We start from the raw sequence: 24,928 nt of genomic DNA on the forward strand, positions 1-24,928 counted from the left end.
CTCTGAGCTCTTCATTGGCACACACAGACATGAGCATTTGCCCATTTGTGCACAAGCACCACATGTAACATAACACACACACATAAACACACACACAGGCACACACACACACATACTACAACTATGGTTGCCATCAATGTCTTATGAAGGACAGTGGAGGAAAACTGAACAACTCTGACCCACATGTTGATAAATTACATGAAATGATTCAATTCCTTAAAAGACAAAATCTGCCAAAACTTATACAAAAATATATAAGCAATGTGAACAAATGCATAAATATTAAGAAGATTGAATAAATGATCAATAACTTTCCAAGTCATCAGGTAACAGGACAAGACAGATTCATTGGTAAATCCTGCCAAGCCCTTGAGGAAGAACTTATATCAATCTTCTATAAATTCTTCAAGAAGATATAAACAGAGAAGTCGCTTTCTAACACATTCTGTCTCCCTAACAGTATTTTAATACTAGAACCAAATAGATCTCGCAACAAAAAAGTTAATAAATATCTCTCATGGGCTTCAAAAATATTATCAAAATGAATGTAACGGTATCTAAAAAGAATTATGCCATGATTATTTAAAGTTATTTCCAGGAATGCAAGGCTAAGTCAACAGTTTAAAATCAGTTAGCTCGGCATCTCAAATAAAGAATTAGAGTTAAATGGTTGTATCGGAAAATGCTTCCAAAAGCATTTAACAATGATCTAAAATCTATTCACAATTTAAAAAATGATAAACCAGGAACAGGGGAACGTATTTAACCTGATTTAAAAAGTAGCTACGTCTAACATCGTACACAACCAAGAGGAAACTGAAGCTTCCCTATAAATATCAGGAATAAGGAAAATATACCCTTTCCTAGAATTAAAACCCCAACTGATGCAATATGATAGGAAAAGGAAAGAGCTAGAGGTAGATCAGGAAAAGACATAAAGTCATTTTCATTCATAGATGACAGACACTATGTACTTATGAACATCTGAAAGGATTAACATCTGACTTCTAGGATTATAAAGCAGTTATAGGGTAGAGGAGAGGAGACTGGGTGACTACTATAGTCCTTTATTTAGAAGAAATTTTTAAAAGTTCTGAAGATGGAAGGAGGTGAGAGTTTCACAATGCTGTGAGCATATTTATGGATACAGAATTAAGAACTATGTGGTAACTTTCATGTGACATATTTTACCATAATGATTTAAGGGAACAGACATACCTTTCATGAATGGACAATGCTGCTCCCAGAAGACTTGTGTTGTTAAATGAAAATTTCAGTGTCAGGCACAAGACACTTCACTGAGAATTATTTATCAGTGAGGCCCCAGAGACACCCCAAACAATATATGCTATTTCCATTGCTTTTTGTTGCTCAGCATAACTAGATTGTAAGACCCTATTGGTGAAGAGTACATTCACTTAGGAATCAGGAAAGACATAAAGAAATCAATTTCCAACTGTCTGGGAAACTCTATGATGGCTAACTTAAATGGTGTCAGAAGATGGTATGTGGGCTGCTGGGAATGAAAAGGCATCAATAGTCTTACTCAGTGCTAGACCCTGCATGCTACAAAACTGACCTTCCAGGCAAATCCGATGCAAATGTACAATAATGGTATGATTACTATGGAGATAACCAACAGCTTTCTGATAGGATAGGAGGCTGCTCTACAGGACAGAGTTCATACCTGGTACTTAAACTGATCAAAAGCCTGTAGATGGGAGAGCATATGTCCTTAGGGGATCCTACCGTTGATGATTTGCTAAATGGTCAAGCTGCCAAATTGCCTTTTAAATATTTGTTCTATAACCATAAGTTTGTGCTACTCTTGACTTTGGTCAAAGAGTTTTTTGCAGTGAAACACTTAGTGCAGATAATGCTATAAGAAATTGTGAGTGTTCAGCTGTGGATGAGTTATCTATGTCAATACATTCCCATTCAAGTCTTGAAGAACTTACAAAAAAGAAAGCACAAAGAATATAAGAGCTGATGGATAAGGAGGTGTATTGTTAAATACTGACTTCTAGACATGATATGCTTATTGTAAATGTTATCCCACAATGCCTGTGATTACCTGTACAATATCTACACAAGATCATTCAGTCAAAGTTCAGTCATGGCTGCGGAAGAATTACTTGGTGGAAGAATCACTAGCAGTTGATGGCTTCTAAGAGAAGCAAAAATCACTTTGGACATGTACTTTGAGTTCATGGTCGCCCATGTTCTAGTTGATGGCCCCACATTCGTGAGCAAATAGACAATGCTAATTGGCTGCAGGAGACTTTTGACAACATTTTTTTAAAGAACATAAAATTAGGAAGGAAATGCAAAGAGGGACATTACAGGAGTCAGAAGGAGGTGATGTAGATGGAGATCATCTATGTACATTGTATAAAAGTATGAAGTGTTCAGAGAATGAATAAAACATTATTTATAATAAATGATAAAAGAGAAGCATTAAAATAGTTTTTATGGGTAAAAAAGAACAAGAAATTTGTTAGAGTCCTTACTGCTATTTAATAATGTGAATATTATTGTTAGTTTTTGTTTAAGAATGAGTGGGTAATTTCTGCTGGGATCAAGGAAACCACAATTTAATTTTAACATGAGTATATTGATGTTTTCTAACTGTGCACAAGCAGAGTAATAAGCTGCTCGAAATCTCTAGCCTCTGTTTAAAGGTAGGTTCTCTTGCTTGAAGGCTTGCTGTTGGTAAGGGCAGCATCTAAATATTATTGAGTGATTCCTAGGATTCAGTAGCTTGCGAACAGTGTCAAAATAGGATAAGGATGCTTCCTGTCCTGTGTTCTTAGTTTGTCAAGAAACTGGGATGAATAGTAAACATATTTTGAGAGGAAAAGCTAAAACAAACAAAAAAACCAATAACCCCACAGGCTGCACCCAAACCTGAAAGAATATCACAGGAGGAAGAGCACGTCTTCTTTACTTACTCTCTTCTTTTTAATCAAGAGTGAAAGCAGGAAGAAGCCGCCAATTCACTGCTCAATAAGCCCGCACTGTAGGAAATAGGAGTATTGGGAGGAGGCAGGTAGTCTGTGTCCCCTCTGAAAGGCTAGACACTCCCCTTACCATGCTAAACTGGTGCTTGGGGGATTATGAGCTTCCTTCATTCCAATCCCTGTATTTCTTTATCCATTTGTATTTCCAGCAAAAATTGATTTTTAAATAGCACCAGTTTGAACTGCAAAGTTCCATTAATGCTCAGTTTTTTTTTTCCTTGAGACATAAGACAACTTGAAAAATCCCTGCAGATGCACGTCATAGCCTAAAATATTGGGGAAAAATGAAGTTAGATATGTCAAGAATGCCAAAAATATATCTACATACTAATCACCTTTCACCATTTCCTGCCTTTAAATATACACAATTTTATCTTTCAAAACAGTTAAAATTGAACAGAATGTACCCATCCAAATGCATATATAAATGCATATACACACACACACACACACACACACATATATATATATGTGTGTGTGTGTATATGTATATATGTGTGTGTACGCACACATATATATGCATATATACGTATATATATGTGTGTGTATATATATATATAATGCCATTTTCAATAAAGAGAAGTATAAACAACTGTAAGGATGCCATTTTAAATCCTGCCTGAAACGCTAGCAGTGGCTAATACTTCGGTACTATAACCACTGCGTAGCCACCTTCCCTTGCTGCAGTAAATGCTGTATCCCTGACTTGTCTCGTTTGAGGCAGCTTGTCTGTCTGGCAAATTGCATCTGACCTTCAACAGTTGAGTCTCAGTTCTTTTTGTAGTTTCATTGTACAAAGCCATGAGTGATATAGCAAACATGTATAACTGAGTGTTATGGTTCTGGGTAAGACTCCTGATCAGAGACAAACTATTAATAGTTAAGTTTTGGAGAAACCAAAAGCAATTTGCTGACTTTTGCTTCTATCATGTTGTTCAAAGGTGAATCTCAAGCTTGCCTGGAAAATAGGGATGTTCTCTGTGTCCTATTTGCTATGAAGAGAGCCTCAAATGTTCTGCCTATTCACAGAAGCCTAGGCTGGGCCTATAACTTCTTCACTCACATCCAAAATACAGAGACAGCCCCAGAAAACTTGGTCCCTTCCTCTTCATGCCCTCTACTGGCTCATACCCACTCATGCCTCAGGTTAGCCTCCACTCCAGGAAAGACCATTTGATACAAAATGAGGTCAGATTCTCCTCCATGGAGCTCCCCAGCACCACACTATCCACCTAGCGAGGTGAGCACTCATAAGCAGTGACATTCACCGGAAGTGTTTATTGAACAGGCTCTCAGGATCTGCTCTAGACATTCAGCAGCACTAAGTCTTAGAGACCCGAGATTTACAATGTGCTGTTGACAGCCATTGCTAGTCCAAGAATCTACATTCAGAAGGTCAAGACAGCAGAACCGCTTGTTTCTCTAACAGGCAAATGTAAATCTAGAAGAGAAGAGTTATGAGCTGGCTGCTTATTAAAAGTAGTCATTTCTTCTCTAGAATCTTCTGAGCTAGATATATCCCTCCGCGCACCCCACCCCCACCCCTCCGCAGTTCTTGTTCTCTACGTGTCTGTTCAACAAGGAGCCTAACCTTGCAGTTTCTATATTAAAATCAAAATTAACTATTTCTTTTTTTAATCTGTCACTTGTTCTTTCTAGACCATAAATCACCTCCCAAAAACGTTGGTGGGATGGTGAGAAAGTGAGCATCTTTACTGTGGCTCAAAGCCAGCTATTCACAGCTGTGGATAGCACTGACTTCCCAGGGACATTGGCATCCTTCTCCCTCTTGCAGTGGCAAATCTGTCCATCTCCTTCACTTTCATCATACTGATTAGAGAAGGTGAAGAGTCCTGTAAAGAACTTACTGTAAGAGCCACTCACTTAAGGTGGGGGCAGCTGGATAAGAAGCTATAACGTAGCTCAGGAATGATCTAAATTCGTGACATGCACACTTCCCACTTGGGGCCCACCAGTCTGCCAGGACACACTGGGGAAAGCAGCATCCTCCACCAGCCAAAGTAAAGAGACCTACACAGCAGAGGTGGTTAAACAACCAGTTTAAGCATAGAAATACTGTAACCAAGAGGATAACATTCAGGCTTGGAGAATATACAACCAGAAACTGGCTATTCTATGCCCTAGCAATTTTCCCACTGTTTTTGTTTGTTTGTTTGGATGGATGGATGATTGGTGTTTTATTTTTTTGTTCTTGTTGTTATTTGTTATTTGGTTTTTTGTTTTTAGTTTTTTGTTTTTTGTTTGCTTTTGCTACTGGGAGATCACATTGTTTGTACTTTGGATTGAGGCAACATATGCCAGGAATCCTTCTCCAGGGTTCCTACTACTAAAGATCTATGCCTTATCCACAATCAAAATAAAATTTATATAGTAACCACATATTCATACCAGTTTTCAAATTGAAATCTTAGTGTATTCAAATACTTGGCCATGTGTCCATCTACCTGAGGTATTAAAATAACAAAGTCTAGTATCTAACCAGAAGAATAGGGGATTGCCATTATGGAACATTTCCAAATATATAAAGGTAGTTGGTGAACATAAGCACCATGGAAGTTTCTTCTATTAATAGCTTAGCTGGAGTCTTGAAAGCTAAAGGCCTGGTTCAAGACCCAGTTTTGGTACTTAAGAGCTAAGTCAGGTTATCTTCCCTGAGCCTTACTTTTCCTAAGACCATTGATAGTGATGTCTTCTATTGCCATTGTCCATTGAGCTCTGCACCTCTGTAGGGAGTCAATGGGTTATAAAAGATATTCCTTAGTTATCCACTGAGAATGTCTCAGAAGCCATAAGCACAATGCAAAGTGTAGACCTCAGTTTCTAAATAAAATTAACCAAGGTCTTAGAGAAGAAGTCAGAGGTAGGGCTTATGCTGATTCCAGAGAATCTTGTTGGAAAATGAGGAGGCCATACTGTGCATAGCATGGGGGCACGCAAACGGTCCACTGGCTAGAGCTTGGTTTGACTGTTAGAGAAAATGGTGTGTGTAAATATTAATCTATGACTCCGTGGGAAAAAGAGAGAGGGAGAAGAAAGAATGAAGGGAGAGAGGATAAGAAAAAGACTTAAACCTGTCCCTAGAGGCATTGCTGATATGGCTAGTGTGTCACATGTGTGTCAGTAAGTGGCAGAGAGAAGAGAAGCTGTGTCTACCCTCAGTGTTCTCACCTGTAAACATCTGAATACTTTTTAGCTTAACACTCCCTAAAAAAGTGAGACAGAGATGTTCACCATGGACCCAGACAGGGTACTAGCCAGAGGGGAACACCAGCTTGGCATTTCACAGACCTGGGGTGGGACAGACCATGCCCCAGATGATCCCTGCCTGGTTCCATAATGCATGGATGGGGCATAGCACTTCTGAGACCTGTCCTGAGATGACCCCAGACACTCAGAGACCCTGGGTGTCACTAGGTGGTGCAGAAATGGAAGAGAATGGGAAGCAGAAGGATGTGGGCACAATGAAGAACTGGAGACTGGAGGGTAGTGACGAACAGCCTGATGTGAGTAGCTGGTTATGCCATCTAGGACTATGGCAGTCTTGGCCTGTACTGCCACTGGGGGCCACATCTGAGTTCATGGTCCTGCAACAACAGCGGTCTGTTACCACCAAAGGCCAGGTAGACATCCCTGATCTGAGCTGTAGCCTGGAGACATGTTGGTATCTGAGGGCTGTGCAGAACTGGATCTACCCCTCGCCTGGGCTTTGTGGGAGAGCTGGCCCTGGGGGTGGGAGAGCAAGAGAGCTGACTCAGCTTCTAGCCACCTGCAGTAATCCAAAGAGCATCCCACACATTGCCTAGGGGACACGGCAGAGCTGGCCATGGTTGCAGGAATTTTGGGTAAGTCATCCCCAAGAATAATGCGCATGGGAGAGCTGGCTCTGCTATCTGTCTCCCATGCAGTGACATGGGTGACAAGAGATCCCCCTTCTCCCAGCTCCCCTCTCGCCACCTGCAACAGGTGGGAGACTTGGCCCTGTACCTTGCCCAGGCAGTTCAGTAAAGCTGATCATGGTGGCAGGGGCAGGGGTGAGCCACCCGGAGGGTATGAGCGTAGGAGAGCTGGCCCCACCATTTCCCTGCCGTTAACATGGGTGAGGGAGAGATGCTCCTTTCCTTACACCCCTTGACATCTACAGCAGGCAGGTGAGCTGGCCCTGCCCATCACCTGCTGCAGCACTAGGAAGAGCCAGCTCTGCACTTTGCCTAGGCAGCACAGTAAAGCTAGCTCATATTCTTGGGAATAACTCATCCAAACTTCCTGCAACCATGGCCAGCTCTACTGTGCCTCCTATGCAATGTGGGTGAGCTGGCCAGAGGGTGTAAACACAGGTGAGTGGACCCTGACACTTGTCTGCTGTGCTGTGCTGTGCTGTGGTACAGATGAGGGAAAGACTCTCTCCTCCTCTCCCTTGTCCCTCACCACTGGTGGCAGGCAGGAGAGCTCTCTTGTCCCTCACCCCTGGGCCATGAGAGTGAGAGAATTGTCCCTGACCCGTGCCTGTTGTAGTACTCAGGAAAACAGGCCCTATACCTTGTCTGAGCTGTACAGCAGAGCTGTCCTTAATGGCATGGGTGCAGATGAACCAGTCCTGAGGCCATGAGAACAAGAGAGCTGGCTCTGCCCCTTGCTGGTGGTGGCATTGAATGGGCCAGCCAGTGCAGGGCAAGAGAACTCCCCCCGATGATGTGGGAGCAGGAGAGCTGGAGGGCTGAGCCGTTCAGATACTTCTCAGGCCTAGATCCAGGGCTTTGGATTGGCCCATTCCAATATCTACCCATCTATGAACTACTGAAGTGCATGAAGGGGCCAGTCCCACAGATCCAACATTACAGGATCTCCACAGCACAGGGTAACCAAAGCAACATGAGAAGAATCCCAGTGAGGGTCTAGTATTGATAGTGTAGCAAAAGCCAGAGGCCTTGTACCAGATCAACATAACAGATCAACAACTCATTACAATGAATGTTTGCAAGCATGGGCAAAAAGAGTATACTGTGAGACACAGTGTGACATACTCCAGCTGCCACATGAATTTTTTTCTCTCTTAGTGGGGGTGGCAAGGGTAGAGGGAGGAGAAGAGAGGAGAGGGAGATGAGTAGGACTAGGAAGTACAATGTGAAATACACAAGGAACCTGTAATACATGAATGAGTGAATGAATGAATGAATGAATGAATGATGGGAAGGGAGAGAGAGAGAGAGAGAGAGAGAGAGAGAGAGAGAGAGAGAGAGAGACTTAAGCCCCAAGTTGCCACTTTGGGACAGACTATTTCACCATCCCACATGATGTTGGATATTAATACTGGAGAACTTAACATTTACTAGAATTTTTTCTATTGAAGGAATAAGAAATTATAAGGAATGGGAAACTAGAAAAATTACTATTTTGCAAGCTGCAGTGGGTAGCTGACTCAGACAAGGAACATCAATGGATGTCAGAGTCGTTGGGCAAAGCACTGTTCAAATCAGGGTGTGTTCCCTTTACCAAAGCACTACCCCACAAGAGCTTGATAACAACATGGAAAACGTTCCACCTACAAAGGAAAGAGGTGGTGACTGTCACCTTAGTCCTATCATCAAACCTCATTGTTTTAGTCACTGTTGTGCAGAGGCAACATGAAATGGGATCTGCTGAGGTGATGCGGTGGGAAGGGCATGGGTGTCTGTGATGGATTTTCTTCAAAACATGTTTACCTCAATATCTCTCAATTTACTTTATAGAAAACATAGTGGAGAAAGACTGGCCTTTCCAAATGACATTGTGGCTTTTGCTATAAACTCCTGTTCTCTGAATGGCCCCAAAATGTCCTCAGTTTTCAGTCTGCCCTGTGCTCTCTTTGGAAGGCAAGAGATAATGTTTTCTGAGCTCTTTAAAAGTTGACCATGAAAAACTTGCTGATTTAATGCAAGTTTCTTTAGCATTTCTCTAAAGAAAATAAAATCAGTGGTCTAGAAGTCTTGTTTAATAGACAGGTGCTTTTAGAACTGACTTATCTGCTAAACTGTTTTTCTGGTATGAAATTTAGAGTGCCTTGGAAAACAGCTTTCAATGAAAATGTATTTCTCTCTTGACTAATTTGACCTATTTGTTTCAGAGGTAGCCTAGTAGAAAGATAAAAACATTAGGGTTTTTTTTTCCTGAGTTCAAAGATAGATTTGTGGCATCTAGGGAAAAAGCTTAGAGACCATCACCAATACTCTGCTCCATTTCTTCACTGATTGAGTCTGTTGGCTACAGGAATGCCATTCATGTTGTTCTCTCAAGTACATGAGTAGAATCGGATGCAGAGTAGGCTCTGTAGGTGGTAGAGTGGAGGACTAAGCAAAATACTGTATATGAAAACTCTTTGGAAATTTGGAAGATCCTCCCAAATTCTGCCCCTTTGTTTGCTTATTAGTGGTTGGTCTTGAATGACCTTGTGTGTGGCAGCATTTCTGTAGACTCTACAGTGTAGCTGTTTCCCTATATCTATCTATCTATCTATCTATCTATCTATCTATCTATCTATCTATCTATCTATCTACCTACCTACCTACCTACCTACCTACCTACCTACTTACCTACCTACCTACCTATCTATCTACATTAGAGACCAGGAAGAAGATAGTGTTAAAGGGTTAATTTTACTGAAATTGTAGATTGGTTTTGGTTACAGCAGCTACACTATACATTCCTCAACTTGTCCAATTAAAGAACCTGGCAAGTGTTTTGATATCTGACAGCTCTGCTGTCAAGCAATTCTGTTCTACAATTAATCAAGCTGTAGCCATTTCCCCAACCACTGCCGTAATATAATGGCATCATTGTATGTGCAAGCACAATATACTTGTATACTGTTTAAAAGGCAGCAAAGCAAATGAACACTACAAATTCACTACGCCGTACATGCAGTTGTATCATCAAGATTTACTGTTGAACTCATGCTGTTTTAATGCTTTACTGTGTCTGACTGAGCTCAGATATCGCTATTTAGGTGCTGGTTGCTGGTTTCCGATTTCCGAAATTGAGATTCTGCCTTCTTTGGGATGTTTTCAGCTTTGTCTGGATAACACTGTACCAATGGCTCGAATCCTTTAATGATTGGATGTCAGCTCCTGGGTTTTGATTGCTGTTTTGTCTGGATCAGTGTTAGACACAACTGCAGGTCCTACTCCCCTTCGTCCCCCTCCCAGTGACTTCCTGCTGCAAATGAGTTTGCCACAAATCACGATGCCTGCAACAAGCATCTCTGGGAAGCTGTTCCATTTCTCCTTGGCAACTTGCCACTTTGTGCCTTTACTTGTAACACTGAAATGCCTGAATTTACCAAAGGACTTGGCTTCTCTGTGAAATTAACTATTTCATGGGAGTCTTTCTCTTCTACCAGAAGTATGTGTTTCTCCTAGGCACTTACTAGGTAGGCATGTTGGTCAGCTTTGACCAAACAAACAAGTGCCATTTTTCATTGATATCATTTCCTGTTTATAGATCTAATCTGATAAGCAGTCAAATTACAAGTTAGCAGAAAGGTCATCTAGAAATTACAAATGAAATGGTCAAAATGTATTTGAAAAGTAGATCTGATCCCTTGCTTCAGGAGGCAATTAGGACTCCTTACACGGATGGCATTTGGTGATGTTCAGATGTATGGACATCCTCGTGTAACTGGCATTGCTGATACCATCTGGAAGATGGGACAAGAATGCTGTGAGTCATGGCTGAATTGCTCCCGGAGAATGTGATACATACAACTTCATCCGTAGGGTGAAGAAGGATCATCAGCTGAAAAGTGCAATTTATGTACACACTGACAAATGCCACCGTGAGTCTCTTGTCACTTAGGGAAGCGAGTGAATAAATATAACCAGACTGCTGCATTCAGTGGATGTGGGATGTGGGGTGTGTGTGTGTGTGTGTGTGTGTGTGTGTGTGTGTGTGTGTGTGTGTGTGTGCCAAGCCCAGGATGAACTATGAAGCAAATCAGGATTTGCAAGTTTCTCCTTTGTTTCTTCCACTGACTCATGATCTGATCTCCATGCTGTTCCGAGGTTTTGGTTTGTAATAAAACCAATTACTTTTTATATTCTTTTGTCAAAGTTTTAATTAGCATACAAAATGCCATGGTGGCATTTTCAAATGAAGTTGTTTGGTTGATTCGGATTCGGCTTTTCTTCCTGTCTTGCTGCTCCCACACACATACTCGTACCCCCACCCCCACCCCAAGCCCAGGAGCCTCCTGCTTTCTCACCGCATGTGTCTGAGTCCTCACCTGTCTCCCCAGCACTTTGTTTCTGGTTTCGGTGGCCTATAGCCACATCCATACTTACATACATGCACAAAAACATTAAAGTCTAGGATCCATGTGTGAGAGAGCATGTGCCGTTTCTGTTCCTGAGTTTGGATCACTTCTCTTAATATAACCCTTTCCAGCTTCACTCACTTGCCTGAATTTCCATTTTGCCTTATAGCTGAATAAAATTCCATTCCGTGCATGGACCACATTTTCATCATCCATTCTTCTGCTGAATGGTCATCCATGTGTGTTTCATTTCCCTACCACTGTGGGTATGCAGCTGTAAGCGCCAACGTATGAGATCTCTGTGGCAGAATATAGAGCCCTTTGGGTGCATGCCTAGGAGTGGTATAGCTGAGTCATTTAGTAGCACTCTGTTTAACTTTTAAAAAGATTTTATTTTAATCACATATAGATGTGTGTGGATGTGTATATTATGCAGGTGACTATAGAGACCAGAAGGTAATGTCAGATTTCCTGTGATCAGCCTCATATGGATGGTGGGAATTGAACCCAGGTCCTCTGGAAGAGCAACCAGTGCTCTTAAGTGCTGAGCCATCCATCCAGCCCTGTCTGGGTTTAGTTTTTTGAGAAATCTCCACATTGATTTCCATAATAGCTGTCCTAGTTCACCTTACTCCTCTTTCCCTACATCCTCGCCAGCATTTTAGCCATCTACTTTCTTGACAATGGCCATTCTGACTAGGGAGAGGTTGGGTTTTAATGTAAAAGCATGACACATGTGTCACAGAATGTGAGTTACAGATTGTTGGCACTGTGTCAGGAGCAAACGAGCTGGGTTTCATACAGCAGTCTGGCCTGGCCATAGACCTAATAGGGCTTGGTAGCCTCAGGACCTGATGGGTCTGCATGAGGATTCTTACTACGCTCTGATCTCTTCCCACATGTGCACATCTGCTTCACATCCTGTGTGTAAGCACTTCAAAACCTGGTGCTTCGCTAGACTGACTTATTACTAAAGCGTTAAGAAGTGAGATCACCCCACATTTTGTTCTGTTTTCTAGGAACAAAGATTGTTTTTTAATCATTGTCCCCTCCCAATGAATCCTTTCTGTCACAGAATTTTGACTCATGATTACTGTACTCTTCAGCCATGGAACAAGACATTGAAAAAGTTGTGTCAAGTATCAAGTTTACACACACAGCATCCTCTGATGTGCTAATCAACATATCTAGTCACTTATCGTCAGTCAGAGCCTAGGTGTGCTTTTTAACTATCCAATCAGAGCAGAGGTTGAAATTGGGCTTTTTGCATTTAAATCAATAATCAAGAAATGATTTCACCCAAAGGAGGTAAAACATAACTTAATGCTAGTCACTTGGCTTCTTGGACTCTAAGCTTCTCACCTGTAACATAAGGTCTAAGGCCCACCTTCTCAGATCTGCCTCTTTGGGGAACTGTCCTTTGTGCTGGTCACCTTGAAGCAGATTACACATGTCACTGTGTAAAACACTCCATCCTGAAAGCTAATGGAAATTTAAGATCAGCTGCTTAGTCACTGAAGTTTTTGAGCTTGCACAGAAAGTGTCCTGTTTGTTTGTTAATTAGAAAAAGTGTATCAGTAAGAGTTGAAAAAATTCTTTTTTAAAACGCAATCACATGGATTGTGGAGATGGTTTATGGACAAAGTCCTTGGCATTGAAACATGAGGACTAGAGGTTGGATCTCTCACACTCAAATGCTGGCTGGCTGTGGAAAGTTGCCTATAATCTCAGTGCATGGGATGTGGAGACAGGGATCCACAGAACAAGCTGGCTAACTAGACTAGCGGAATTGATGAGCTCTCCATTCAAGTGAAGAACCCCACTTTAATATGTAGGATGGAAATGTCCAACATCCACCTTAGGCCTCTATGCACATGCTCACATTGCGTACACACACACACACCCATCTGCTCACACATATGTGGGTATGCATGCAAAAATTGTCAAGAAAGGGGAAAAGCTAGAATGCATCAGACTTTCCCCTAATATAATCAAGAATGAAAACAATTAGAAAGCTAACACATTCTCAAACAGTGTTATACAATATCACATCCATTTCTATACTGTCCAAATCATCTTAAGTTTTGGCAAAGTGGAAAGATGCTGCTATAAACAGAACAAGAGAAACAAAACTCTTAAATTGTTTAAATGTTTCTGAACCCAGCAATTTCAAGCTCCCTGTTTCTCATGCCTACTCACAGACTGAAAACCATTCTGTATTTCTCTCGCCAATATAAGAATGTAACCAGACATGCTACCCTCCTAAGAAAAGATACAGGTTCTACTGACTCACAGGTTCCCCTGTGCCCAGTGGCCTTGACAGTGCCTAATCGGAGACGTTGCCTGCCATTGTACTTTTGCTAAAAGTGTCCCTCTACATGTGCCACAAAGATTTGTGAAAATGAAAACTCTTTAATAGATGTCATCCTGTTTAAACAAACTTTATTGAGTTCTACAATCAGAAGAATCTTGCAGACACAAGCAGGTAGTATGGGATAGCCCATGTCTTTAGAGAGCATAGTATTTTGTAAGCAGGATAGGATAACCCATATATAGCTTTGTGTTTTTCTTTAGATTCTAAGATGCAAAAAAAAAAAACCCTAACCAAAAATATATTAAAATCTCTGACACAAAAATATTATTTCCTTAATTGAATTAGGTGGGAAAGATGACCTATCAAAATACTTACCAATTTTTTTAAACTTTCCATTGACTCTTTGTGAATTTCCCATCATGCACCCCATCCCACTCATCCTCCCCATCCCAGTGTATCTGCCCCCTGCCCTTGCAACCTCCCCCACAAAAGAAAATAAAAAAATAAAAAAAACAACAAAAAAAATCTTGTTGTGGAAGCTGCAGTGTGTCACAGTGTGTCACAATGTGTCATATGGTACACCCTTTTGCTCCAACAGTTTTACTTGCACATATTCATTGCAATGAGTCATTGGACTGGTTCCAGGCCTCTGGCTTCTAATACACCATCAATACTGGATCCTCAGTGAGAGTCTTCTTGGATAGCCTGTTGTAGCCCTGTGTCGTGGAGATTCCATAGCTCTGATTCTGCAGGCCCTGCCCCTTTATGTTGTCTAGCAGTTCATAGAGGGTGGGGGTGGGCTAACTCAAAGACACGGATCTGGGTCTGGGTGGTAGTGAGCTAGTCAGCCCAATTTTTTAAGACTCAGCCAGGTGTGGTAGCACATGCCTTTAATACCAGCACTGGTAAGGCAGAAGCAAGGAGATATATGAGTTCAAGGCCAGCCTGGTCTACAGAGTGAGTTCCAGGACAGCCAGGGTTACACAGAGAAACCCAATCTTGGAAATAAACAAATAGCAAACAACCCCCCTTCTGAAAGACTCCTGGCGAGAACCAGGCTCTTAAATATCTGTGAAGCAGTAAGCCAATGGGAAAGGGCTGGAGAAAAAGATGTATAAATATCCAGGTGGCTCTAATGAAAATTGGTAATAAAAGAGGGATAAGATATGTTTCAATATATAAAATAATGTATGTAACTGTTGAGTCCTTATGAAGGTATTATCAGAAAAAAGTAACTATTTTATTTGCAAGACTATGTATGAGGGAGGTAATATGAAGAGTAATTATCTAAATTCAAACACTCCACTGCGTTTGTGTTGACTTTTATAGTATATTTATTTTTATTTTAATACCATTAAGATGCACTTTAGTAAGATAGACATAGAAACCTTCTAACTCCCTTACATGGGGTGTTTTTTTAATCATTATTTAAACAAAACCCTTATCTCCATTAACACCCGAGTATTCTTCTAGATAGTTCTTTAAGCAGTAGTTCCCGTGAATATTTTGCAAAATGGTGATTACTCTGACTGAGAAGTCATAGAACTGAATCCTCCACGTTTATAGACCGACTCCTGCCATCTAAATGATCAACGTGCAGAGAGCATTGAAACCAGCAACTCCCACCAGACTCTCTCTCTACCTCTCAGCAAGTCCCTCTACTGCCAGTTTCTCTGACTCTGCTATAGACCAGGTAGCCTGAGTGCTGACCTCATGCCCTGCCACTATCTATGGACTCAAAGGTTCCAGCAGCTCTTCCTTACAAGGCCACTGCTGTTGGTACGTAGACATCTGAAACCATCTAGCAGATTCACTCTGCAGGAGATTTACTTGATGCTCCCCTTCATCTTAGGAGGGGCTCCAAGTACATCATTTGTCTTTACTTACAGGTCAGAAACTCAGGGAAGCCTGCTTCTGCTCACAGGGAGAAAGTGTCTGGCAAAATCAAAATCCAGGTCATTCCAGATCTGTTCTTTCTCCCACACCATATTGGATGTAGAAATGCAAAGGAAAAAAAATGTTTTTCTGAAACTTATTCTGTTTGTTTTTCCCCACGGATTTTTATACTATTTTCCTACAAAAACCCAAGAAGTAACATTGTGTTAAGGACAGTGTAAACATTAGATATGTCTTCTTGATGGGTCTAGGGACAGAAAGTGTGCTCTAAATAGGAAGGAGACTTCCATTTCTATAAGTTTATATAGGTCAAGATTTTTAGCACACTCCCTAACAATATTTTAAATGACTATTCCTCTCCAGATAATCCAATTCCTAGTATGGAGCAGGGAGGGTACCTGAAAGTGTTAATATTACTTCCAACGGAGAATTTATGACCTAGAAGTAATTTAGGCAGCGAGAGAAAATGTCTCACTTCAAGGATGGGAATGCTGAGCCATGCATACAAATGTGACTACTTACTCGTGTGTGACTCAAAATCAGCAACCATGGAGTCTGAGGACTTAAAAGAACCACAGAGCGCATCTGGTCCACTCTAACCTTCCCATACACAAAATCTTCATATCAAAACTGCAGAGCCACAGGTATTAAGTGACAGGGCAGAGAAACTACTTAAAAGATGCGCTGAATCCACGTGTCTACTTTGATGTTTTTAATTATCTTTGTATGTGAGTGTGTGTGTACCATGCATATGTAGGTTAGAGGGCAACTTGGGAAAGTTGTTCTCTCCTTCTACCATGTAGGTTCTAGGGATCAAACAAGTTGTCAGTTCCTAGTTTCCTAGTTTCTATTTGTTTTTTTTTTGTTTGTTTGTTTTTAAAGATTTATTCATTTATTTTATGTATATGAGTGCACTGTTACTGTCTTCAGACAAACCAGAAGAGGGCATAGGAGCCATTACAGATGGTTGTGAGCCACCATATGGTTGCTGGGAATTGAACTCAGGACCTCTGGAAGAGCAGCTAGTGCTTTTGACCACTGAGCCATCTCTCCAGCCCCCTAGTTCCCTAGTTTTAATGTACTGTCAAGTAAGATTGAGACCTTGGATTATGCAAATTTAGCCTTATAGGGTGTCTTAGTGACTTCGGTGGATACAGTTTCAGCAATATAGGGGAAAGGAGAAGCCAGAGTAGGTGACTACAGACAACATCAGCTCTAAAGATAAAGGAAGGAAGAAGGCTGCAGTTAAAAGAGAATGTGAAGTCCAGGCAAGCTTCTGAAAGTGATTTGGTGGTTTGTAGACAGGTTTTTGGTTTGGTTTGGTTTGGTTTGGTTTGGTTTGGTTTGGTTTGGTTTGGTTTGGTTTGGTTTGGTTTGGTTTGGTTTGGCTTTGCTTTGCTTTGCTTTGTTTTCAAGACAGGGTTTCTCTGTGTAGCCCTGGCTATCCTGGAACTCACTCTGTAGACCAGGCCGGCCTCAAACTCAGAAATTCGCCTGCCTCTGCCTCCCAAGTGCTGGGATTAAAGGCATGGGCCACCCACTGTATATATATACCCGGCTGTATACAGTTTTTAAGGGGTGAAAAGGGAGTGTTTTCCTAAGATGAAAGTGGCTGCCATATTTTTAAATGCTACTAGGAAGAACTGGGTAAAAAAAATTAAAGATAGATGTGAGAGACAGAATAAATTAAGAGTTCCTAAGAAAGTAGCTACGTATAAAGTCCAGGGAACACAAGGAACTACTAAGGGACAAATGTCCTCTGCATTGTAACTGAGTGCTAAGTGTGTGTGTGTGTGTGTGTGTGTGTGTGTGTGTGTGTGTGTTTGTGGTGGGGTGTAAATCCTTTGTGGTAGAGCCTTAGATGGGGTCATAGGATAAGGATATTTAGGAACTCTGTGTCTAATGGTTTTAATGTGTGATATGAAGAACAGACTCAAGCCAGGCACTGAGAAAAGGGGCACACACTACTCAGGAATGAGCTTGGAGGAAGGGAGATGAGTTCAAAAGTGGCTTTGGGAAGGAATGATAGACAAATGTCATCAGGAGATTGAAGGCTACATATATGTTTGAGATCATGAGTATATGAAACCTGGACCCTTTCTTGCCTGGGCTTACAGAAGGTAAGGGTGTGTAGTGGCATTCTGAAGCCAGCTCCCTCCCCTCCCTTCCCCTCCCCTCCCCTCCCCTCCCCCCCTCCCCTCCTCTTTCTTTCTTTCTTTCTTTCTTTCTTTCTTTCTTTCTTTCTTTCTTTCTTTTTCTCTCTCTCCCTTTCTTCCTTCCTTCCTCCCTCCCTCCCTCCTTCCCCCTCTCTCTTTCTTTCTTTCTTTCTTCCTTCCTTCCTTTCTTTCTTTCTTTCTTTCTTTCTTTCTTTCTTTCTTTCTTTCTTTCTTTCTTTTTCTCTCTCTCTCCCTTTCTTCCTTCCTTCCTGCCTCCCTCCCTCCTTCCCTCTTTCTTTCTTTCTTTCTTTCTTTCTTTCTTTCTTTCTTTCTTCCTTCCTTTCTTCCTTTCTTTCTTTCTTTCTTTCTTTTTCTCTCTCTCTCCCTTTCTTCTTCCTTCCTGCCTCCCTCCTTCCTTCCCTCTCTCTTTCTTTCTTTCTTTCTTTCTTTCTTTCTTTCTTTCTTTCTTTCTTTCTCTCTCTCTCTCTCTCTCTCTCTCTCTCTTTCTCTCTCTCTTTTTCTTTCTTTCTCTATGTCTCTTTTCTTCCATTTTAGAAAATGAAAGGCAAATTAATCTTTGTGAGGAGGAAGTACACAGTTATTCCGTTACAGTACCTTGTCAAAAGGGTGTAAGATAATGCTGCAAGGACCGTGCTGTAGGGAGTGACTGTGTGTAAACAGGAGGTGACTGATCCTTCAGCAAGTGTCTGCTGAGTGATGTTTGGGAAGTCCTGAAGAGGGGAAAGAACACTTGAGGAAAAGGTACTTTACCAAACAAGCTGGAAGGTTGGGAACTTGTCAGCAAGAGGAATGTTCGAAAAGGTAATTTCAGAGGTGGCGACAAGTGACAGAGTGTGGTTTTGGAAGAAGTGACCAGAGAGTGATGGAGAAGGCAGACATTGGGGAGTTGGGTGGAATCAGGAGCAAAGAAGTTGCATGAGGTGGGCATTCAGTTAATACAGAAGATGAAGGGTATTACAGTACACAGTAGAAGACTGGGAAGGTCAAATGATCCAAATCTCATTTTGTTTGTTATCAAAGTAGGGGAAGCCTAGGTGAAGCAAAGAGAGTGACATAGATGACACACCACCAAGTTTACCTCCTAACCTTAATGGACTAGTATGGTGTGCCTGTGCACATATGTGGGTGGGTGTAATGCTGATCAGAAAGGGCCATAGGATAAGGTGTCTCCTAAGGACAGAGGAAGGTTTTAAAGAAGGCAGAAGAGTTAGTGGGCATGGAGAAAAATCTTACTGATCATGAATAATGATGACCCCCAGAGAGCAGGGTGAAGGATCTCAGATGGAGAGGCTGGAATGGGGTTGAAACAGCACTGGATCAGAGCCATAGCCTTGTGTAGACAAATCTGCAGAAACAGAAAGAAAATGTGTGTGTGCATGGGATAGAGATAAGAATGGAAACTGACTAAAAATGTATAAGAGAAAACCTTTGGACCTGATAGAGATGCTGTGCTAAAATTAATTGTGGTGCTGTAGTTACAGCTATGTGAGAATGTCACAACAGTTGATCTGTAGATTGACGATGAGTGAATTTATTGTGTGAAAGCTATATCTAAGGAAAACTATTTTAAGTTCTTAAAGAACCATCCACATTTGAAGGTTTAAACAGATAAGTCACCTTCAAAGAAGGTGTCAGAATAGCAGACAAGCATGAGACACTGTTCAAGATCATTAGTACTTAAAGCGAAAATCAGAGGCACATGGTGTCATCCTAGATGCTGAACAGAAAAGTGGACAATGTCAAATGCTGGGGAGGAGGAGACTTCAATACTCTGCTGCTAGAAAAAAAAAAAAACTAAGCAAAATCAAAACCAACTTCAAACCTAACCTCTAAGGCTCATTGTCTCCATGGCTACATATGTATCCAGGAGAAATGAAAGCACATCCCCAAAGCATGCAGAAATGTCACAGCAACTTTTTGTTAACACTCTTTATTGTAAATAATCTGAATGTTTTTAAGTAGTAAATAGATTAAAAAAAAATCATTGTGTTTCATAAAATACCAGACAATGGAGTGGAGGTAAAGAGAGAGAGGGTCACAGAGACAGACAAAGAGACAGAGACAGTGGATATATCCGTCATGAATGAATCATATAATTCTGTTGCTTAAAAAAAAATCTATACCCTAAATCAATAAGTAGTAAGGGAAAAAATGCTGACACCATTGCATATACTAGCAAGATTTTGCTAAAAGGACCCAGATATGGCTGTCTCTTGTGAGACTATGCCAGGCCTAGCAAACACAGAAGTGGATGCTCACAGTCAGCTATTGGATGGATCACAGGGCCCCAATGGAGGAGCTAGAGAAAGTACCCAAGGAGCTAAAGGGGTCTGCAACCCTATAGGTGGAACAACATTATGAACTAACCAGTACCCCGGAGCTCTTGACTCTAGCTGCATATGTATCAAAAGATGGCATAGTCGGCCATCACTGCAAAGAGAGGCCCATTGGACTTGCAAACTTTATATGCCCCAGTACAGGGCCAAAAAGTAGGAGTGGGTGGGTAGGGGAGTGGGGGGGGGACTTTTGGGATAGCATTGGAAATGTAAATGAGGAAAATACCTAATAAAATATTTTTTAAAAAGTAGTAAGGGAAAACAAATAAGATAATTTTATTTATATGAAGGCAGTTCATTGTCTAGCTGGGGACTGGGGTGAGTTAGGAGGTAAGCGGAGAAACTGTGAAAGCTACAAGAAGTCTTCTGAGAGAGGTAGACATGCTTGTTAATTTTAATTTGGTGATAGTTCATAGGTGACCTAATACCTTCAAACTCATCAAATTGTGCATCTTAGTATACAGTTTTCTTTGGAATATCTACACTATATATAAACTACGTGTGTGTGTGTGTGTGTGTGTGTGTGTGTGTGTGTGTGTGTGTGTGTAATATTTCTTTTTATGTCTCCTGGTGTAACCATTTATTTTTCAGCAGCTAGCAGCAAGTCACAAGAGAAAGCCAAGGCTCCCATTATATAATGTCCCCTGACAAGTGTCAGAGCATCTTAAAAGCGGCCACTGACTCCTTCCCTCTCATTACCCTATCTTCAGGCAGGATGCAGCTTTGCATCCTAATCTGAGACCTAATTGAAGCCATTTTAAGTTAAAGGGGGTTGTGGGGTAATGAGGTAAACCTAAAACACAACAGCCTATGAAAGGATACAAACGCAGGGATACAGACGCAGCCACTCTGAGATTTCTCAGTATTCTTGTTTGGTTTTTATGGTCTCAAATCAGCTGTCTTTCACAGGCCAGAAGAAAGGCTCCAATACAGCTTCAAATTCCCTTTATTAGAGCCTCACAGCCAAAGGGAACTAATTCTCCACGAAACCACAGTTTACAGGAAAAAGAAGAAAAGGCCCTATCTCACATCCAGGGCTTGCAATCAAAAGGTGGAGTCTGGAGGACTGGTTCCTGCCGTGCAGACAGGGGGACAGGAGTGAGGAGAGGTGAGCAAAATGGAGACATGTTAGCCAGAAAGTTTCCATCACATCCAGGATCCTAAACTCTGGCAATATGCAGACACTGTGTTTGTTTGTTTAGTTGTATTCTGTTTTGACTGGCTGTGGCACCAGGCCTGCATTCCTTTCCCAGAACTGCCTTATCCAGAAGATAACTGGTAACAGTCCCCAGGAGACCCTCCCTCGGCCTATCTAGAAGGCATTTCCTATTTGCTCTTTCTCAACCATAAAACAGAAAAGTAAGGTAATATTCACTTTTTACCACTCACTAAAATAGCAGCTGTAATTTCTTTTTTATCTTCTTGCCCCATTTATCTTTCAAATCCATTTCTCATCCCCTCTCTAGCTGCAGCCAAGGATGTTTATATCTAAAATGACTCAGGAAGGAAGTAGGGTTTGGCAGACACTCGCCTGCTTTTATATGCCTTGGGAACAGGCTCCTCACCCACTGAGAATAAGGTCAGTTTAATCCACTCCCGTGGGTAAAGTTAGTCAGCAAGGACTTGTTGAATCACCCTGTCCGAGTTGCCCAATAACAGCAAAAATGAAGCAACTTTGTATTGTATTAAGAACAACTGTTGAGTTAGGAATGGGGTACTATTTACGGTGATATCAAATAACAAAAGATGCTTCATTTTACGAATGTCAAAACGTTTACATTTCAAGTCCTCTTTGGCTCTGATGGAAGTTGAAAGTTGTTGTTTAGTAGGGTTATTTTTCTTATTGTGTTTCTCTCTGCCATCAGAAACACAAAACTAAACTATCATCTTTTCATATTTTATTTAAAAAAATGTCTATTTGCTTTCAGAATCCATTATGAAAATAAAAGTCATTTCTACCCTTGTCTAAACCACTGCTCTCAAAAGTACGTTCTTTGTTAGTTAGTTTTCAATATTTCCAAATTCACTTCAAAGAGCCTGGTTAATATTTAAAAGACTTTTCCCGAAGTCTTCCACCTCAGGCATAATTTTTATCTTCCCATGAGCATCCCTGCTGTAGGCCAATTGGGAATTCTAGTAGAAGAATTTAAGCTTCTTGTGGTCCAAATCTACCAATAATTCCCAGACACATCTTTTTCACTGGCTCTCTTAACTGTGCTTTTTCCTCTCTCTCTCCCTCCCTCTCTGTCCCCTCTCTCTCCTACCCTGTCCCCACCCCCAGTATAACTATATAATTTCTAAGCCATCACTGTGAAGTGCATTATACCATTTGTCTTTTAAACCTTTAAGGCTTATCACAGACCTAGTGTCATCCGTGAGGCAGACGGAAAGCTATTCAGCTTCTCCATTTGGAGGGAGGATGGAGACAGCGAAAGCCCAATGGCTTTTCACCAGTCATATGGCAGGACGACCCTGAAAGACTGAGAAGAAAACTAGCCAACTGCCTAACTCCATTCTCTCCACTCTATGGCTCAACCCACCAGAGCTCACTGTCCATAATTCTCTCAGCTAGTTCACAGGAGTTACGCAAGCCGACCTTTCTATTTTCAAATTATAGACATAAACTGCTAGTCCCTAACTGTTGATTTTAGACATTAACTTCTTCTTATGCTAAGCGGAGATTTCACCCCAGCAACCCATTTTCTCCACACAATGCATTTTCAATCACATTTTGTGATTCTGAAATCAACACTTCTAAATAGTCTACCTTCCACGTGTTTACCTTGGTTTTGTTGTTGTTTTTGTTGATGTTTTGTTTTCAAATGACCTGTCTTATCAGCCACTCCTTTTCCCGATGGACGTACACCCCCGCGCCCACTCCCCAAGTCCTTTGGCTGAGCTGTCTGCTTCCTGTACCGCAGTGCTTTCTAGATCCCTGCATCTCTCTGTCGCTCCTTTCAGTCCTTCTTTTAAGTGGAAACATCTCAGCTTCTCAAGGAAGAGATAAGAGAAATACAGGTTCTGGTTCCAGCATGTCAGGAAACGTCCTTTCCTGTTCTCACATTTGATTAATCGCTGGGCTGGATGTTCCATTCCAAGGTTAAGATCACAATCGCCCAGATTTCTTTTTTTTTAAAAGCCATTGCTCCATCACTGGCCCAAAGCCAGTGGTGGTGAAAAGTCTCGTTTGAATTTGTCCCACAAATCTGTATTGATTGCTTACAAAGGACCAGGCTCTGCTCAGAATACAACAGGTCATAATGACACAGAAGCCCCACCTACAGAGAGCTTCCTTTCCTGTTCTGAAAATGAAGTAGAAAATCAATGAGAAACCAACACAAAAGGTGTGTGTGGCTGTGCACACCTTTAACCCCAGTGTTCAGGAAGCAGAGGCAGGTGCAACTCTGTGAGGTGGAGGTTAGCCTAGTCTACATAGGAAACTCCACACCACCCAGGCCTACACAGGAAGACTTTGCCAAGGAAAAGGCCACATAAATAAAAGACCACAAAGTAGGAGGAGAGTAGAGACACTTCTTTGCGACAGTGGCTGGGACAGGCTGTACTATGGAGGTACCACTGAGTTGAAACCTAAACAATAGCAGAGGGACCTAGGAGACAGTTGAGAGCAGAGGAAACACTAAGTTTGAGGATTTCCAGAGGCAGAACCAGCTTAGGTGTTTCAGGTAGAGATGCTTGAGGAACTGAGAGACTGTGACACAGAAAGGTGAGTTCACAGAGGAGGTTTGGTCCTGCTCAACCCATAATGATTCTCATAAAATATGGAGGTCACTTCTCATTCATTCTCCTCCTCCCACTCTCCTTCCCTTCCCCTACTCCATCCCCTCTCCCCCTCTCCTTTCCCCTTCCCCCCCCCCTCTCTCTCTCTCTCTCTCTCTCTCCTCAGTGGTATGTGTGTGCACAGGTGTGCATGGACTTCCTGCATCGCCCCAGGCAGATTCTCAGTGAACCTGAAGTTCAGGTTCAGCTAGACTAGATATCAAGCAAGCTCTATGGATCCTCCTCTCTCCACCTCCCCAGCCCTGGGACTGCAGTTCTACACCAGCTTTCCTTTGTGCTGAGCTCAGATCCTTGGGCTTATGTGACCAATACTTCACTGACTGAGCCACCCGACATAGACTCTTCAACTGTATTTTATCTGAAGGTGTATCTGAAGAGAATAGAGAATAATGTTGATATATGTAATGTCTGTTGCATGCAGCCACATCATTTTCTGCAACTTTCTATCACCTTTTCACTTAAGAGAATATGTATGTGCTTATTCTAGTTTGATGGATTTTTTAAAAAATATATCAGTAAGATTAGAGATCTCTTTTTGCTGCACAACACGTTGGTCCTGTCATATAAATTAAGACCATTAGAAATCCTTCTATTACACTTCTTCCATTATAAAACCAAAAATTTCAGGACATTTCAAGGTGTCGTGGATAATTGCTAGTCTTATAGAATTTTTAAATTGATGACATTCATTAATGAGCTTCTCATAAACGGCTTCATTATGGCAGCTCATGATGAGTTTTTATCTTTCCAGCATCAATATTTCATATAAAACAGTAAGAAATTAAATTTCTCTTTGTGTTTATTTCCTCATTAATTGGATTATCAAATTATCCAAAAGCATGTTTATTGTTTAACAGTTTTTATTTTCATTGTATTTGCTTGTAGAAATGTGTGCACGGCATGGCACATATGTGGAAGTCAAATGGTAGCTTGGGGAGTGTGCAGTTCTTCTGCCGTGTAGGTACTAGGGATCTAATTGAGATGGTCAATCTTTTACATATTGAATTGTCTCATTTGTCCCAAATTCATTATTTCTAGCTTAAAATTTTCTCTTAATAAATTATTGTTCTTGGACATCCAAA

The 24,928-nt window shown here is 41.4% G+C and overlaps 1 non-coding gene across 1 annotated transcript; it reads left to right on the forward strand.

Annotated features, from left to right (window-relative positions):
* Positions 1–6,111: 6,111 nt before the first annotated feature.
* Positions 6,112–6,243, forward strand: Gm26422. The gene has a single exon (XR_003954217.1). It is a non-coding gene; the product is annotated as a small nucleolar RNA SNORA17 (small nucleolar RNA).
* Positions 6,244–24,928: the final 18,685 nt, after the last annotated feature.

The sequence above is a fragment of the Mus musculus genome, chromosome 2 (genome assembly GCF_000001635.26).
Source record: "Mus musculus strain C57BL/6J chromosome 2, GRCm38.p6 C57BL/6J".
Lineage (NCBI taxonomy): Eukaryota > Metazoa > Chordata > Mammalia > Rodentia > Muridae > Mus > Mus musculus.